This window comes from Rhinoderma darwinii (assembly GCF_050947455.1).
Source record: "Rhinoderma darwinii isolate aRhiDar2 chromosome 4 unlocalized genomic scaffold, aRhiDar2.hap1 SUPER_4_unloc_10, whole genome shotgun sequence".
NCBI classification, from domain to species: Eukaryota; Metazoa; Chordata; class Amphibia; order Anura; family Rhinodermatidae; genus Rhinoderma; species Rhinoderma darwinii.
The window spans coordinates 307,585-323,088 of NW_027461754.1; the positions used below are offsets into that span (position 1 = coordinate 307,585).

Genomic DNA, 15,504 nt, shown 5'->3' on the forward strand with positions numbered 1-15,504 from the left:
GACATAGTTGCAATGTAGAAAGAATGGTCCAGAGCCTTTGGCCCTCTTTGGTTGTGGGCCTAAATGTCTTTCCATGCGCCACTCTGTTTCAAAGAAGATGACACATGACATGAGAAACTGGGAGGTTCAAGCAAAGCTTGAAGGTTGTGAAAACTTTTTTTTGTCTGATAACCAAAAGGTTGGTGGTTCAAGCCCACCCAGGGATGATTGTACCCTCTTTTTGTTTCAGTTGCATGTCAGAGTTACAGAAAGTCCTACTGTGGCTCTCAACTGAGAGTTTCGGTCGGATGCCCATTTCAAATACCCAACACAAACAAGAGACCCCTCTGAAAATAGATAGAAGACGAGGGCACCGGGAGAGCATTTGTCGACAGGTTGAAACATCATCTATGAGACTAACAAAAGTTCCTTCGAGCCGGAATTGAACCAGCGACCTAAGGATTGCTGATTTTCTACTACAGTCCTCCGCTCTACCAGCTGAGCTATCGAAGGCTTGCCGAGCTGGTTGTCGGGTGCTTCCTAAGCTTGCAAATGAGTTACATGAGTAGGGAAACAGAGGAGAATTGTCCCGCTCTTTGAAAAACTCGGCAAACCAAAACTTTGGAGAATACGGGCGTCGATCCCGTTACCTCTCGCATGCTAAGCGAGCGCTCTACCATTTGAGCTAATCCCCCTTCTGGCAGTCCATGTTGGGGTCCATGCTGGTTTCCATGTTGGGGTGCCTGATTCACCACAATTGTGATCATCACATACTTTTCAACCTGTAGCTTTAAGCTTTTTTTTTTTTTTTTTTTTTTTAAGTGTGGATGTCTTTCTCCCGTAAAAGCAGAAGGAGCGTGGAGCTTACAGGGTGCCGGGTGGTGTAAAAGTATAGGTGAGTCGTTAGTGTACAGAGTGAAGAATTGTGGGAAGAGAAAAGAAATCAGAATGATTTAAATAAGAAAGTCGCAACGTAGAAAAGATGGTCTAGATCCAATGGCCCATTTGGTTGTGGGCCCAAAAGCCTTTGCCTGTGCCACTTTGTTGCAAAGGCGAAAACATGTGGCATGAGAAACTGGGAGGTTGCGTGTATAAAAAGCATAGTCTGAAGGTCGTGAAAATGAGATGGTCAGGGATCGGGGGTCTCTATTCTATTTTTACGAGAAAAACATGTGATTCCGACCGGGGATAATGGCCAAATTGTAACAGGGGGCGTGAGTAAAAGAGAGCACTTAGCAGAGGATGGTTTCGATCCATCGACCTCTGGGTTATGGGCCCAGCACGCTTCCGCTGCGCCACTCTGCTGCCATACCTCCAAAAGAGAGGGGTAGCCTATTACCCGCTGACTGTTGTTAAGACGCTAATGTGGAGGCCATCTCTGTGTTGCAATTGTCCATTTGTTGGCGGCTGTAGTTCCACGCAGTTGTTATGTTTTATCATTCTCTTCTTTTTATTGTGTTGATCAGAAGGTCCTCTAAGAAACATACTCCATTTACCATGTTGTGGCTTTTTTACGACTTTAATCAAAGTGGGGGAGCGTGGTTGTCTCTGTGGCGCAATTGGTTAGCGCGTTCGGCTGTTAACCGGAAGGTTGGTGGTTCAAGCCCACCCAGGGACGGCAGTGTCCTCTTTTTGTCTCAGTTGCATGTTACAGAAAATCCTATGGTGCCTCTCAACTTAAAGTTTCGGCCAGAAGAGGAGGGCACCGGTTGTAAGACCATTTCAACATGTACAGTGTGAAAAATTTTGAGAAGAGAAAAAAATCCCAGTGATTTGGATGACATAGTTGCAATGTAGAAAGAATGGTCCACAACCTCTTTGGTTGTGGGCCTAAATGTCTTTCCATGCGCCACTCTGTTTCAAAGAAGATGACACATGACATGAGAAACTGGGAGGTTCAAGCAAAGCTTGAAGGTTGTGAAAACTTTTTTTTGTCTGATAACCAAAAGGTTGGTGGTTCAAGCCCACCCAGGGATGATTGTACCCTCTTTTTGTTTCAGTTGCATGTCAGAGTTACAGAAAGTCCTACTGTGGCTCTCAACTGAGAGTTTCGGTCGGATGCCCATTTCAAATACCCAACACAAACAAGAGACCCCTCTGAAAATAGATAGAAGACGAGGGCACCGGGAGAGCATTTGTCGACAGGTTGAAACATCATCTATGAGACTAACAAAAGTTCCTTCGAGCCGGAATTGAACCAGCGACCTAAGGATTGCTGATTTTCTACTACAGTCCTCCGCTCTACCAGCTGAGCTATCGAAGGCTTGCCGAGCTGGTTGTCGGGTGCTTCCTAAGCTTGCAAATGAGTTACATGAGTAGGGAAACAGAGGAGAATTGTCCCGCTCTTTGAAAAACTCGGCAAACCAAAACTTTGGAGAATACGGGCGTCGATCCCGTTACCTCTCGCATGCTAAGCGAGCGCTCTACCATTTGAGCTAATCCCCCTTCTGGCAGTCCATGTTGGGGTCCATGCTGGTTTCCATGTTGGGGTGCCTGATTCACCACAATTGTGATCATCACATACTTTTCAACCTGTAGCTTTAAGCTTTTTTTTTTTTTTTTTTTAAGTGTGGATGTCTTTCTCCCGTAAAAGCAGAAGGAGCGTGGAGCTTACAGGGTGCCGGGTGGTGTAAAAGTATAGGTGAGTCGTTAGTGTACAGAGTGAAGAATTGTGGGAAGAGAAAAGAAATCAGAATGATTTAAATAAGAAAGTCGCAACGTAGAAAAGATGGTCTAGATCCAATGGCCCATTTGGTTGTGGGCCCAAAAGCCTTTGCCTGTGCCACTTTGTTGCAAAGGCGAAAACATGTGGCATGAGAAACTGGGAGGTTGCGTGTATAAAAAGCATAGTCTGAAGGTCGTGAAAATGAGATGGTCAGGGATCGGGGGTCTCTATTCTATTTTTACGAGAAAAACATGTGATTCCGACCGGGGATAATGGCCAAATTGTAACAGGGGGCGTGAGTAAAAGAGAGCACTTAGCAGAGGATGGTTTTGATCCATCGACCTCTGGGTTATGGGCCCAGCACGCTTCCGCTGCGCCACTCTGCTGCCATACCTCCAAAAGAGAGGGGTAGCCTATTACCCGCTGACTGTTGTTAAGACGCTAATGTGGAGGCCATCTCTGTGTTGCAATTGTCCATTTGTTGGCGGCTGTAGTTCCACGCAGTTGTTATGTTTTATCATTCTCTTCTTTTTATTGTGTTGATCAGAAGGTCCTCTAAGAAACATACTCCATTTACCATGTTGTGGCTTTTTTACGACTTTAATCAAAGTGGGGGAGCGTGGTTGTCTCTGTGGCGCAATTGGTTAGCGCGTTCGGCTGTTAACCGGAAGGTTGGTGGTTCAAGCCCACCCAGGGACGGCAGTGTCCTCTTTTTGTCTCAGTTGCATGTTACAGAAAATCCTATGGTGCCTCTCAACTTAAAGTTTCGGCCAGAAGAGGAGGGCACCGGTTGTAAGACCATTTCAACATGTACAGTGTGAAAAATTTTGAGAAGAGAAAAAAATCCCAGTGATTTGGATGACATAGTTGCAATGTAGAAAGAATGGTCCAGAGCCTTTGGCCCTCTTTGGTTGTGGGCCTAAATGTCTTTCCATGCGCCACTCTGTTTCAAAGAAGATGACACATGACATGAGAAACTGGGAGGTTCAAGCAAAGCTTGAAGGTTGTGAAAACTTTTTTTTGTCTGATAACCAAAAGGTTGGTGGTTCAAGCCCACCCAGGGATGATTGTACCCTCTTTTTGTTTCAGTTGCATGTCAGAGTTACAGAAAGTCCTACTGTGGCTCTCAACTGAGAGTTTCGGTCGGATGCCCATTTCAAATACCCAACACAAACAAGAGACCCCTCTGAAAATAGATAGAAGACGAGGGCACCGGGAGAGCATTTGTCGACAGGTTGAAACATCATCTATGAGACTAACAAAAGTTCCTTCGAGCCGGAATTGAACCAGCGACCTAAGGATTGCTGATTTTCTACTACAGTCCTCCGCTCTACCAGCTGAGCTATCGAAGGCTTGCCGAGCTGGTTGTCGGGTGTTTCCTAAGCTTGCAAATGAGTTACATGAGTAGGGAAACAGAGGAGAATTGTCCCGCTCTTTGAAAAACTCGGCAAACCAAAACTTTGGAGAATACGGGCGTCGATCCCGTTACCTCTCGCATGCTAAGCGAGCGCTCTACCATTTGAGCTAATCCCCCTTCTGGCAGTCCATGTTGGGGTCCATGCTGGTTTCCATGTTGGGGTGCCTGATTCACCACAATTGTGATCATCACATACTTTTCAACCTGTAGCTTTAAGCTTTTTTTTTTTTTTTTTTTTAAGTGTGGATGTCTTTCTCCCGTAAAAGCAGAAGGAGCGTGGAGCTTACAGGGTGCCGGGTGGTGTAAAAGTATAGGTGAGTCGTTAGTGTACAGAGTGAAGAATTGTGGGAAGAGAAAAGAAATCAGAATGATTTAAATAAGAAAGTCGCAACGTAGAAAAGATGGTCTAGATCCAATGGCCCATTTGGTTGTGGGCCCAAAAGCCTTTGCCTGTGCCACTTTGTTGCAAAGGCGAAAACATGTGGCATGAGAAACTGGGAGGTTGCGTGTATAAAAAGCATAGTCTGAAGGTCGTGAAAATGAGATGGTCAGGGATCGGGGGTCTCTATTCTATTTTTACGAGAAAAACATGTGATTCCGACCGGGGATAATGGCCAAATTGTAACAGGGGGCGTGAGTAAAAGAGAGCACTTAGCAGAGGATGGTTTCGATCCATCGACCTCTGGGTTATGGGCCCAGCACGCTTCCGCTGCGCCACTCTGCTGCCATACCTCCAAAAGAGAGGGGTAGCCTATTACCCGCTGACTGTTGTTAAGACGCTAATGTGGAGGCCATCTCTGTGTTGCAATTGTCCATTTGTTGGCGGCTGTAGTTCCACGCAGTTGTTATGTTTTATCATTCTCTTCTTTTTATTGTGTTGATCAGAAGGTCCTCTAAGAAACATACTCCATTTACCATGTTGTGGCTTTTTTACGACTTTAATCAAAGTGGGGGAGCGTGGTTGTCTCTGTGGCGCAATTGGTTAGCGCGTTCGGCTGTTAACCGGAAGGTTGGTGGTTCAAGCCCACCCAGGGACGGCAGTGTCCTCTTTTTGTCTCAGTTGCATGTTACAGAAAATCCTATGGTGCCTCTCAACTTAAAGTTTCGGCCAGAAGAGGAGGGCACCGGTTGTAAGACCATTTCAACATGTACAGTGTGAAAAATTTTGAGAAGAGAAAAAAATCCCAGTGATTTGGATGACATAGTTGCAATGTAGAAAGAATGGTCCAGAGCCTTTGGCCCTCTTTGGTTGTGGGCCTAAATGTCTTTCCATGCGCCACTCTGTTTCAAAGAAGATGACACATGACATGAGAAACTGGGAGGTTCAAGCAAAGCTTGAAGGTTGTGAAAACTTTTTTTTGTCTGATAACCAAAAGGTTGGTGGTTCAAGCCCACCCAGGGATGATTGTACCCTCTTTTTGTTTCAGTTGCATGTCAGAGTTACAGAAAGTCCTACTGTGGCTCTCAACTGAGAGTTTCGGTCGGATGCCCATTTCAAATACCCAACACAAACAAGAGACCCCTCTGAAAATAGATAGAAGACGAGGGCACCGGGAGAGCATTTGTCGACAGGTTGAAACATCATCTATGAGACTAACAAAAGTTCCTTCGAGCCGGAATTGAACCAGCGACCTAAGGATTGCTGATTTTCTACTACAGTCCTCCGCTCTACCAGCTGAGCTATCGAAGGCTTGCCGAGCTGGTTGTCGGGTGCTTCCTAAGCTTGCAAATGAGTTACATGAGTAGGGAAACAGAGGAGAATTGTCCCGCTCTTTGAAAAACTCGGCAAACCAAAACTTTGGAGAATACGGGCGTCGATCCCGTTACCTCTCGCATGCTAAGCGAGCGCTCTACCATTTGAGCTAATCCCCCTTCTGGCAGTCCATGTTGGGGTCCATGCTGGTTTCCATGTTGGGGTGCCTGATTCACCACAATTGTGATCATCACATACTTTTCAACCTGTAGCTTTAAGCTTTTTTTTTTTTTTTTTTAAGTGTGGATGTCTTTCTCCCGTAAAAGCAGAAGGAGCGTGGAGCTTACAGGGTGCCGGGTGGTGTAAAAGTATAGGTGAGTCGTTAGTGTACAGAGTGAAGAATTGTGGGAAGAGAAAAGAAATCAGAATGATTTAAATAAGAAAGTCGCAACGTAGAAAAGATGGTCTAGATCCAATGGCCCATTTGGTTGTGGGCCCAAAAGCCTTTGCCTGTGCCACTTTGTTGCAAAGGCGAAAACATGTGGCATGAGAAACTGGGAGGTTGCGTGTATAAAAAGCATAGTCTGAAGGTCGTGAAAATGAGATGGTCAGGGATCGGGGGTCTCTATTCTATTTTTACGAGAAAAACATGTGATTCCGACCGGGGATAATGGCCAAATTGTAACAGGGGGCGTGAGTAAAAGAGAGCACTTAGCAGAGGATGGTTTCGATCCATCGACCTCTGGGTTATGGGCCCAGCACGCTTCCGCTGCGCCACTCTGCTGCCATACCTCCAAAAGAGAGGGGTAGCCTATTACCCGCTGACTGTTGTTAAGACGCTAATGTGGAGGCCATCTCTGTGTTGCAATTGTCCATTTGTTGGCGGCTGTAGTTCCACGCAGTTGTTATGTTTTATCATTCTCTTCTTTTTATTGTGTTGATCAGAAGGTCCTCTAAGAAACATACTCCATTTACCATGTTGTGGCTTTTTTACGACTTTAATCAAAGTGGGGGAGCGTGGTTGTCTCTGTGGCGCAATTGGTTAGCGCGTTCGGCTGTTAACCGGAAGGTTGGTGGTTCAAGCCCACCCAGGGACGGCAGTGTCCTCTTTTTGTCTCAGTTGCATGTTACAGAAAATCCTATGGTGCCTCTCAACTTAAAGTTTCGGCCAGAAGAGGAGGGCACCGGTTGTAAGACCATTTCAACATGTACAGTGTGAAAAATTTTGAGAAGAGAAAAAAATCCCAGTGATTTGGATGACATAGTTGCAATGTAGAAAGAATGGTCCAGAGCCTTTGGCCCTCTTTGGTTGTGGGCCTAAATGTCTTTCCATGCGCCACTCTGTTTCAAAGAAGATGACACATGACATGAGAAACTGGGAGGTTCAAGCAAAGCTTGAAGGTTGTGAAAACTTTTTTTTGTCTGATAACCAAAAGGTTGGTGGTTCAAGCCCACCCAGGGATGATTGTACCCTCTTTTTGTTTCAGTTGCATGTCAGAGTTACAGAAAGTCCTACTGTGGCTCTCAACTGAGAGTTTCGGTCGGATGCCCATTTCAAATACCCAACACAAACAAGAGACCCCTCTGAAAATAGATAGAAGACGAGGGCACCGGGAGAGCATTTGTCGACAGGTTGAAACATCATCTATGAGACTAACAAAAGTTCCTTCGAGCCGGAATTGAACCAGCGACCTAAGGATTGCTGATTTTCTACTACAGTCCTCCGCTCTACCAGCTGAGCTATCGAAGGCTTGCCGAGCTGGTTGTCGGGTGCTTCCTAAGCTTGCAAATGAGTTACATGAGTAGGGAAACAGAGGAGAATTGTCCCGCTCTTTGAAAAACTCGGCAAACCAAAACTTTGGAGAATACGGGCGTCGATCCCGTTACCTCTCGCATGCTAAGCGAGCGCTCTACCATTTGAGCTAATCCCCCTTCTGGCAGTCCATGTTGGGGTCCATGCTGGTTTCCATGTTGGGGTGCCTGATTCACCACAATTGTGATCATCACATACTTTTCAACCTGTAGCTTTAAGCTTTTTTTTTTTTTTTTTTTTTTTTTTTTAAGTGTGGATGTCTTTCTCCCGTAAAAGCAGAAGGAGCGTGGAGCTTACAGGGTGCCGGGTGGTGTAAAAGTATAGGTGAGTCGTTAGTGTACAGAGTGAAGAATTGTGGGAAGAGAAAAGAAATCAGAATGATTTAAATAAGAAAGTCGCAACGTAGAAAAGATGGTCTAGATCCAATGGCCCATTTGGTTGTGGGCCCAAAAGCCTTTGCCTGTGCCACTTTGTTGCAAAGGCGAAAACATGTGGCATGAGAAACTGGGAGGTTGCGTGTATAAAAAGCATAGTCTGAAGGTCGTGAAAATGAGATGGTCAGGGATCGGGGGTCTCTATTCTATTTTTACGAGAAAAACATGTGATTCCGACCGGGGATAATGGCCAAATTGTAACAGGGGGCGTGAGTAAAAGAGAGCACTTAGCAGAGGATGGTTTCGATCCATCGACCTCTGGGTTATGGGCCCAGCACGCTTCCGCTGCGCCACTCTGCTGCCATACCTCCAAAAGAGAGGGGTAGCCTATTACCCGCTGACTGTTGTTAAGACGCTAATGTGGAGGCCATCTCTGTGTTGCAATTGTCCATTTGTTGGCGGCTGTAGTTCCACGCAGTTGTTATGTTTTATCATTCTCTTCTTTTTATTGTGTTGATCAGAAGGTCCTCTAAGAAACATACTCCATTTACCATGTTGTGGCTTTTTTACGACTTTAATCAAAGTGGGGGAGCGTGGTTGTCTCTGTGGCGCAATTGGTTAGCGCGTTCGGCTGTTAACCGGAAGGTTGGTGGTTCAAGCCCACCCAGGGACGGCAGTGTCCTCTTTTTGTCTCAGTTGCATGTTACAGAAAATCCTATGGTGCCTCTCAACTTAAAGTTTCGGCCAGAAGAGGAGGGCACCGGTTGTAAGACCATTTCAACATGTACAGTGTGAAAAATTTTGAGAAGAGAAAAAAATCCCAGTGATTTGGATGACATAGTTGCAATGTAGAAAGAATGGTCCAGAGCCTTTGGCCCTCTTTGGTTGTGGGCCTAAATGTCTTTCCATGCGCCACTCTGTTTCAAAGAAGATGACACATGACATGAGAAACTGGGAGGTTCAAGCAAAGCTTGAAGGTTGTGAAAACTTTTTTTTGTCTGATAACCAAAAGGTTGGTGGTTCAAGCCCACCCAGGGATGATTGTACCCTCTTTTTGTTTCAGTTGCATGTCAGAGTTACAGAAAGTCCTACTGTGGCTCTCAACTGAGAGTTTCGGTCGGATGCCCATTTCAAATACCCAACACAAACAAGAGACCCCTCTGAAAATAGATAGAAGACGAGGGCACCGGGAGAGCATTTGTCGACAGGTTGAAACATCATCTATGAGACTAACAAAAGTTCCTTCGAGCCGGAATTGAACCAGCGACCTAAGGATTGCTGATTTTCTACTACAGTCCTCCGCTCTACCAGCTGAGCTATCGAAGGCTTGCCGAGCTGGTTGTCGGGTGCTTCCTAAGCTTGCAAATGAGTTACATGAGTAGGGAAACAGAGGAGAATTGTCCCGCTCTTTGAAAAACTCGGCAAACCAAAACTTTGGAGAATACGGGCGTCGATCCCGTTACCTCTCGCATGCTAAGCGAGCGCTCTACCATTTGAGCTAATCCCCCTTCTGGCAGTCCATGTTGGGGTCCATGCTGGTTTCCATGTTGGGGTGCCTGATTCACCACAATTGTGATCATCACATACTTTTCAACCTGTAGCTTTAAGCTTTTTTTTTTTTTTTTTTTTTTTTTTTTAAGTGTGGATGTCTTTCTCCCGTAAAAGCAGAAGGAGCGTGGAGCTTACAGGGTGCCGGGTGGTGTAAAAGTATAGGTGAGTCGTTAGTGTACAGAGTGAAGAATTGTGGGAAGAGAAAAGAAATCAGAATGATTTAAATAAGAAAGTCGCAACGTAGAAAAGATGGTCTAGATCCAATGGCCCATTTGGTTGTGGGCCCAAAAGCCTTTGCCTGTGCCACTTTGTTGCAAAGGCGAAAACATGTGGCATGAGAAACTGGGAGGTTGCGTGTATAAAAAGCATAGTCTGAAGGTCGTGAAAATGAGATGGTCAGGGATCGGGGGTCTCTATTCTATTTTTACGAGAAAAACATGTGATTCCGACCGGGGATAATGGCCAAATTGTAACAGGGGGCGTGAGTAAAAGAGAGCACTTAGCAGAGGATGGTTTCGATCCATCGACCTCTGGGTTATGGGCCCAGCACGCTTCCGCTGCGCCACTCTGCTGCCATACCTCCAAAAGAGAGGGGTAGCCTATTACCCGCTGACTGTTGTTAAGACGCTAATGTGGAGGCCATCTCTGTGTTGCAATTGTCCATTTGTTGGCGGCTGTAGTTCCACGCAGTTGTTATGTTTTATCATTCTCTTCTTTTTATTGTGTTGATCAGAAGGTCCTCTAAGAAACATACTCCATTTACCATGTTGTGGCTTTTTTACGACTTTAATCAAAGTGGGGGAGCGTGGTTGTCTCTGTGGCGCAATTGGTTAGCGCGTTCGGCTGTTAACCGGAAGGTTGGTGGTTCAAGCCCACCCAGGGACGGCAGTGTCCTCTTTTTGTCTCAGTTGCATGTTACAGAAAATCCTATGGTGCCTCTCAACTTAAAGTTTCGGCCAGAAGAGGAGGGCACCGGTTGTAAGACCATTTCAACATGTACAGTGTGAAAAATTTTGAGAAGAGAAAAAAATCCCAGTGATTTGGATGACATAGTTGCAATGTAGAAAGAATGGTCCAGAGCCTTTGGCCCTCTTTGGTTGTGGGCCTAAATGTCTTTCCATGCGCCACTCTGTTTCAAAGAAGATGACACATGACATGAGAAACTGGGAGGTTCAAGCAAAGCTTGAAGGTTGTGAAAACTTTTTTTTGTCTGATAACCAAAAGGTTGGTGGTTCAAGCCCACCCAGGGATGATTGTACCCTCTTTTTGTTTCAGTTGCATGTCAGAGTTACAGAAAGTCCTACTGTGGCTCTCAACTGAGAGTTTCGGTCGGATGCCCATTTCAAATACCCAACACAAACAAGAGACCCCTCTGAAAATAGATAGAAGACGAGGGCACCGGGAGAGCATTTGTCGACAGGTTGAAACATCATCTATGAGACTAACAAAAGTTCCTTCGAGCCGGAATTGAACCAGCGACCTAAGGATTGCTGATTTTCTACTACAGTCCTCCGCTCTACCAGCTTAGCTATCGAAGGCTTGCCGAGCTGGTTGTCGGGTGCTTCCTAAGCTTGCAAATGAGTTACATGAGTAGGGAAACAGAGGAGAATTGTCCCGCTCTTTGAAAAACTCGGCAAACCAAAACTTTGGAGAATACGGGCGTCGATCCCGTTACCTCTCGCATGCTAAGCGAGCGCTCTACCATTTGAGCTAATCCCCCTTCTGGCAGTCCATGTTGGGGTCCATGCTGGTTTCCATGTTGGGGTGCCTGATTCACCACAATTGTGATCATCACATACTTTTCAACCTGTAGCTTTAAGCTTTTTTTTTTTTTTTTTTTTTTTTTTTTAAGTGTGGATGTCTTTCTCCCGTAAAAGCAGAAGGAGCGTGGAGCTTACAGGGTGCCGGGTGGTGTAAAAGTATAGGTGAGTCGTTAGTGTACAGAGTGAAGAATTGTGGGAAGAGAAAAGAAATCAGAATGATTTAAATAAGAAAGTCGCAACGTAGAAAAGATGGTCTAGATCCAATGGCCCATTTGGTTGTGGGCCCAAAAGCCTTTGCCTGTGCCACTTTGTTGCAAAGGCGAAAACATGTGGCATGAGAAACTGGGAGGTTGCGTGTATAAAAAGCATAGTCTGAAGGTCGTGAAAATGAGATGGTCAGGGATCGGGGGTCTCTATTCTATTTTTACGAGAAAAACATGTGATTCCGACCGGGGATAATGGCCAAATTGTAACAGGGGGCGTGAGTAAAAGAGAGCACTTAGCAGAGGATGGTTTCGATCCATCGACCTCTGGGTTATGGGCCCAGCACGCTTCCGCTGCGCCACTCTGCTGCCATACCTCCAAAAGAGAGGGGTAGCCTATTACCCGCTGACTGTTGTTAAGACGCTAATGTGGAGGCCATCTCTGTGTTGCAATTGTCCATTTGTTGGCGGCTGTAGTTCCACGCAGTTGTTATGTTTTATCATTCTCTTCTTTTTATTGTGTTGATCAGAAGGTCCTCTAAGAAACATACTCCATTTACCATGTTGTGGCTTTTTTACGACTTTAATCAAAGTGGGGGAGCGTGGTTGTCTCTGTGGCGCAATTGGTTAGCGCGTTCGGCTGTTAACCGGAAGGTTGGTGGTTCAAGCCCACCCAGGGACGGCAGTGTCCTCTTTTTGTCTCAGTTGCATGTTACAGAAAATCCTATGGTGCCTCTCAACTTAAAGTTTCGGCCAGAAGAGGAGGGCACCGGTTGTAAGACCATTTCAACATGTACAGTGTGAAAAATTTTGAGAAGAGAAAAAAATCCCAGTGATTTGGATGACATAGTTGCAATGTAGAAAGAATGGTCCAGAGCCTTTGGCCCTCTTTGGTTGTGGGCCTAAATGTCTTTCCATGCGCCACTCTGTTTCAAAGAAGATGACACATGACATGAGAAACTGGGAGGTTCAAGCAAAGCTTGAAGGTTGTGAAAACTTTTTTTTGTCTGATAACCAAAAGGTTGGTGGTTCAAGCCCACCCAGGGATGATTGTACCCTCTTTTTGTTTCAGTTGCATGTCAGAGTTACAGAAAGTCCTACTGTGGCTCTCAACTGAGAGTTTCGGTCGGATGCCCATTTCAAATACCCAACACAAACAAGAGACCCCTCTGAAAATAGATAGAAGACGAGGGCACCGGGAGAGCATTTGTCGACAGGTTGAAACATCATCTATGAGACTAACAAAAGTTCCTTCGAGCCGGAATTGAACCAGCGACCTAAGGATTGCTGATTTTCTACTACAGTCCTCCGCTCTACCAGCTGAGCTATCGAAGGCTTGCCGAGCTGGTTGTCGGGTGCTTCCTAAGCTTGCAAATGAGTTACATGAGTAGGGAAACAGAGGAGAATTGTCCCGCTCTTTGAAAAACTCGGCAAACCAAAACTTTGGAGAATACGGGCGTCGATCCCGTTACCTCTCGCATGCTAAGCGAGCGCTCTACCATTTGAGCTAATCCCCCTTCTGGCAGTCCATGTTGGGGTCCATGCTGGTTTCCATGTTGGGGTGCCTGATTCACCACAATTGTGATCATCACATACTTTTCAACCTGTAGCTTTAAGCTTTTTTTTTTTTTTTTTTTTTTTTTTTAAGTGTGGATGTCTTTCTCCCGTAAAAGCAGAAGGAGCGTGGAGCTTACAGGGTGCCGGGTGGTGTAAAAGTATAGGTGAGTCGTTAGTGTACAGAGTGAAGAATTGTGGGAAGAGAAAAGAAATCAGAATGATTTAAATAAGAAAGTCGCAACGTAGAAAAGATGGTCTAGATCCAATGGCCCATTTGGTTGTGGGCCCAAAAGCCTTTGCCTGTGCCACTTTGTTGCAAAGGCGAAAACATGTGGCATGAGAAACTGGGAGGTTGCGTGTATAAAAAGCATAGTCTGAAGGTCGTGAAAATGAGATGGTCAGGGATCGGGGGTCTCTATTCTATTTTTACGAGAAAAACATGTGATTCCGACCGGGGATAATGGCCAAATTGTAACAGGGGGCGTGAGTAAAAGAGAGCACTTAGCAGAGGATGGTTTCGATCCATCGACCTCTGGGTTATGGGCCCAGCACGCTTCCGCTGCGCCACTCTGCTGCCATACCTCCAAAAGAGAGGGGTAGCCTATTACCCGCTGACTGTTGTTAAGACGCTAATGTGGAGGCCATCTCTGTGTTGCAATTGTCCATTTGTTGGCGGCTGTAGTTCCACGCAGTTGTTATGTTTTATCATTCTCTTCTTTTTATTGTGTTGATCAGAAGGTCCTCTAAGAAACATACTCCATTTACCATGTTGTGGCTTTTTTACGACTTTAATCAAAGTGGGGGAGCGTGGTTGTCTCTGTGGCGCAATTGGTTAGCGCGTTCGGCTGTTAACCGGAAGGTTGGTGGTTCAAGCCCACCCAGGGACGGCAGTGTCCTCTTTTTGTCTCAGTTGCATGTTACAGAAAATCCTATGGTGCCTCTCAACTTAAAGTTTCGGCCAGAAGAGGAGGGCACCGGTTGTAAGACCATTTCAACATGTACAGTGTGAAAAATTTTGAGAAGAGAAAAAAATCCCAGTGATTTGGATGACATAGTTGCAATGTAGAAAGAATGGTCCAGAGCCTTTGGCCCTCTTTGGTTGTGGGCCTAAATGTCTTTCCATGCGCCACTCTGTTTCAAAGAAGATGACACATGACATGAGAAACTGGGAGGTTCAAGCAAAGCTTGAAGGTTGTGAAAACTTTTTTTTGTCTGATAACCAAAAGGTTGGTGGTTCAAGCCCACCCAGGGATGATTGTACCCTCTTTTTGTTTCAGTTGCATGTCAGAGTTACAGAAAGTCCTACTGTGGCTCTCAACTGAGAGTTTCGGTCGGATGCCCATTTCAAATACCCAACACAAACAAGAGACCCCTCTGAAAATAGATAGAAGACGAGGGCACCGGGAGAGCATTTGTCGACAGGTTGAAACATCATCTATGAGACTAACAAAAGTTCCTTCGAGCCGGAATTGAACCAGCGACCTAAGGATTGCTGATTTTCTACTACAGTCCTCCGCTCTACCAGCTGAGCTATCGAAGGCTTGCCGAGCTGGTTGTCGGGTGCTTCCTAAGCTTGCAAATGAGTTACATGAGTAGGGAAACAGAGGAGAATTGTCCCGCTCTTTGAAAAACTCGGCAAACCAAAACTTTGGAGAATACGGGCGTCGATCCCGTTACCTCTCGCATGCTAAGCGAGCGCTCTACCATTTGAGCTAATCCCCCTTCTGGCAGTCCATGTTGGGGTCCATGCTGGTTTCCATGTTGGGGTGCCTGATTCACCACAATTGTGATCATCACATACTTTTCAACCTGTAGCTTTAAGCTTTTTTTTTTTTTTTTTTTTTTTTAAGTGTGGATGTCTTTCTCCCGTAAAAGCAGAAGGAGCGTGGAGCTTACAGGGTGCCGGGTGGTGTAAAAGTATAGGTGAGTCGTTAGTGTACAGAGTGAAGAATTGTGGGAAGAGAAAAGAAATCAGAATGATTTAAATAAGAAAGTCGCAACGTAGAAAAGATGGTCTAGATCCAATGGCCCATTTGGTTGTGGGCCCAAAAGCCTTTGCCTGTGCCACTTTGTTGCAAAGGCGAAAACATGTGGCATGAGAAACTGGGAGGTTGCGTGTATAAAAAGCATAGTCTGAAGGTCGTGAAAATGAGATGGTCAGGGATCGGGGGTCTCTATTCTATTTTTACGAGAAAAACATGTGATTCCGACCGGGGATAATGGCCAAATTGTAACAGGGGGCGTGAGTAAAAGAGAGCACTTAGCAGAGGATGGTTTCGATCCATCGACCTCTGGGTTATGGGCCCAGCACGCTTCCGCTGCGCCACTCTGCTGCCATACCTCCAAAAGAGAGGGGTAGCCTATTACCCGCTGACTGTTGTTAAGACGCTAATGTGGAGGCCATCTCTGTGTTGCAATTGTCCATTTGTTGGCGGCTGTAGTTCCACGCAGTTGTTATGTTTTATCATTCTCTTCTTTTTATTGTGTTG

At 45.7% G+C, this 15,504-nt stretch overlaps 16 non-coding genes across 16 annotated transcripts; 8 read left to right on the forward strand and 8 right to left on the reverse strand.

The window, feature by feature from the left end:
* Nucleotides 1–406: 406 nt before the first annotated feature.
* TRNAY-GUA (transfer RNA tyrosine (anticodon GUA)) lies at nt 407–492 on the reverse strand. The gene is given in 2 exon segments: nt 407–442; nt 456–492. It is a non-coding gene; the product is annotated as a tRNA-Tyr (tRNA).
* Nucleotides 493–1,523: 1,031 nt separating this feature from the next.
* Nucleotides 1,524–1,597, forward strand: TRNAN-GUU (transfer RNA asparagine (anticodon GUU)). Its single transcript has one exon. It is a non-coding gene; the product is annotated as a tRNA-Asn (tRNA).
* Nucleotides 1,598–2,156: 559 nt separating this feature from the next.
* Nucleotides 2,157–2,242, reverse strand: TRNAY-GUA (transfer RNA tyrosine (anticodon GUA)). Its single transcript is given in 2 exon segments — nt 2,157–2,192; nt 2,206–2,242. It is a non-coding gene; the product is annotated as a tRNA-Tyr (tRNA).
* A 1,027-nt stretch (nt 2,243–3,269) lies between these two features.
* TRNAN-GUU (transfer RNA asparagine (anticodon GUU)) lies at nt 3,270–3,343 on the forward strand. Its single transcript has one exon. It is a non-coding gene; the product is annotated as a tRNA-Asn (tRNA).
* Nucleotides 3,344–3,910: 567 nt separating this feature from the next.
* TRNAY-GUA (transfer RNA tyrosine (anticodon GUA)) lies at nt 3,911–3,996 on the reverse strand. The gene is given in 2 exon segments: nt 3,911–3,946; nt 3,960–3,996. It is a non-coding gene; the product is annotated as a tRNA-Tyr (tRNA).
* Nucleotides 3,997–5,024: 1,028 nt separating this feature from the next.
* TRNAN-GUU (transfer RNA asparagine (anticodon GUU)) lies at nt 5,025–5,098 on the forward strand. Its single transcript has one exon. It is a non-coding gene; the product is annotated as a tRNA-Asn (tRNA).
* Nucleotides 5,099–5,665: 567 nt separating this feature from the next.
* Nucleotides 5,666–5,751, reverse strand: TRNAY-GUA (transfer RNA tyrosine (anticodon GUA)). The gene is given in 2 exon segments: nt 5,666–5,701; nt 5,715–5,751. It is a non-coding gene; the product is annotated as a tRNA-Tyr (tRNA).
* A 1,026-nt stretch (nt 5,752–6,777) lies between these two features.
* On the forward strand, nt 6,778–6,851 carry TRNAN-GUU (transfer RNA asparagine (anticodon GUU)). The gene has a single exon. It is a non-coding gene; the product is annotated as a tRNA-Asn (tRNA).
* A 567-nt stretch (nt 6,852–7,418) lies between these two features.
* On the reverse strand, nt 7,419–7,504 carry TRNAY-GUA (transfer RNA tyrosine (anticodon GUA)). The gene is given in 2 exon segments: nt 7,419–7,454; nt 7,468–7,504. It is a non-coding gene; the product is annotated as a tRNA-Tyr (tRNA).
* Nucleotides 7,505–8,540: 1,036 nt separating this feature from the next.
* Nucleotides 8,541–8,614, forward strand: TRNAN-GUU (transfer RNA asparagine (anticodon GUU)). Its single transcript has one exon. It is a non-coding gene; the product is annotated as a tRNA-Asn (tRNA).
* A 567-nt stretch (nt 8,615–9,181) lies between these two features.
* TRNAY-GUA (transfer RNA tyrosine (anticodon GUA)) lies at nt 9,182–9,267 on the reverse strand. The gene is given in 2 exon segments: nt 9,182–9,217; nt 9,231–9,267. It is a non-coding gene; the product is annotated as a tRNA-Tyr (tRNA).
* Nucleotides 9,268–10,303: 1,036 nt separating this feature from the next.
* On the forward strand, nt 10,304–10,377 carry TRNAN-GUU (transfer RNA asparagine (anticodon GUU)). The gene has a single exon. It is a non-coding gene; the product is annotated as a tRNA-Asn (tRNA).
* Nucleotides 10,378–12,066: 1,689 nt separating this feature from the next.
* Nucleotides 12,067–12,140, forward strand: TRNAN-GUU (transfer RNA asparagine (anticodon GUU)). Its single transcript has one exon. It is a non-coding gene; the product is annotated as a tRNA-Asn (tRNA).
* A 567-nt stretch (nt 12,141–12,707) lies between these two features.
* TRNAY-GUA (transfer RNA tyrosine (anticodon GUA)) lies at nt 12,708–12,793 on the reverse strand. Its single transcript is given in 2 exon segments — nt 12,708–12,743; nt 12,757–12,793. It is a non-coding gene; the product is annotated as a tRNA-Tyr (tRNA).
* A 1,035-nt stretch (nt 12,794–13,828) lies between these two features.
* On the forward strand, nt 13,829–13,902 carry TRNAN-GUU (transfer RNA asparagine (anticodon GUU)). Its single transcript has one exon. It is a non-coding gene; the product is annotated as a tRNA-Asn (tRNA).
* Nucleotides 13,903–14,469: 567 nt separating this feature from the next.
* Nucleotides 14,470–14,555, reverse strand: TRNAY-GUA (transfer RNA tyrosine (anticodon GUA)). The gene is given in 2 exon segments: nt 14,470–14,505; nt 14,519–14,555. It is a non-coding gene; the product is annotated as a tRNA-Tyr (tRNA).
* Between the last annotated feature and the right edge of the window lie 949 nt (nt 14,556–15,504).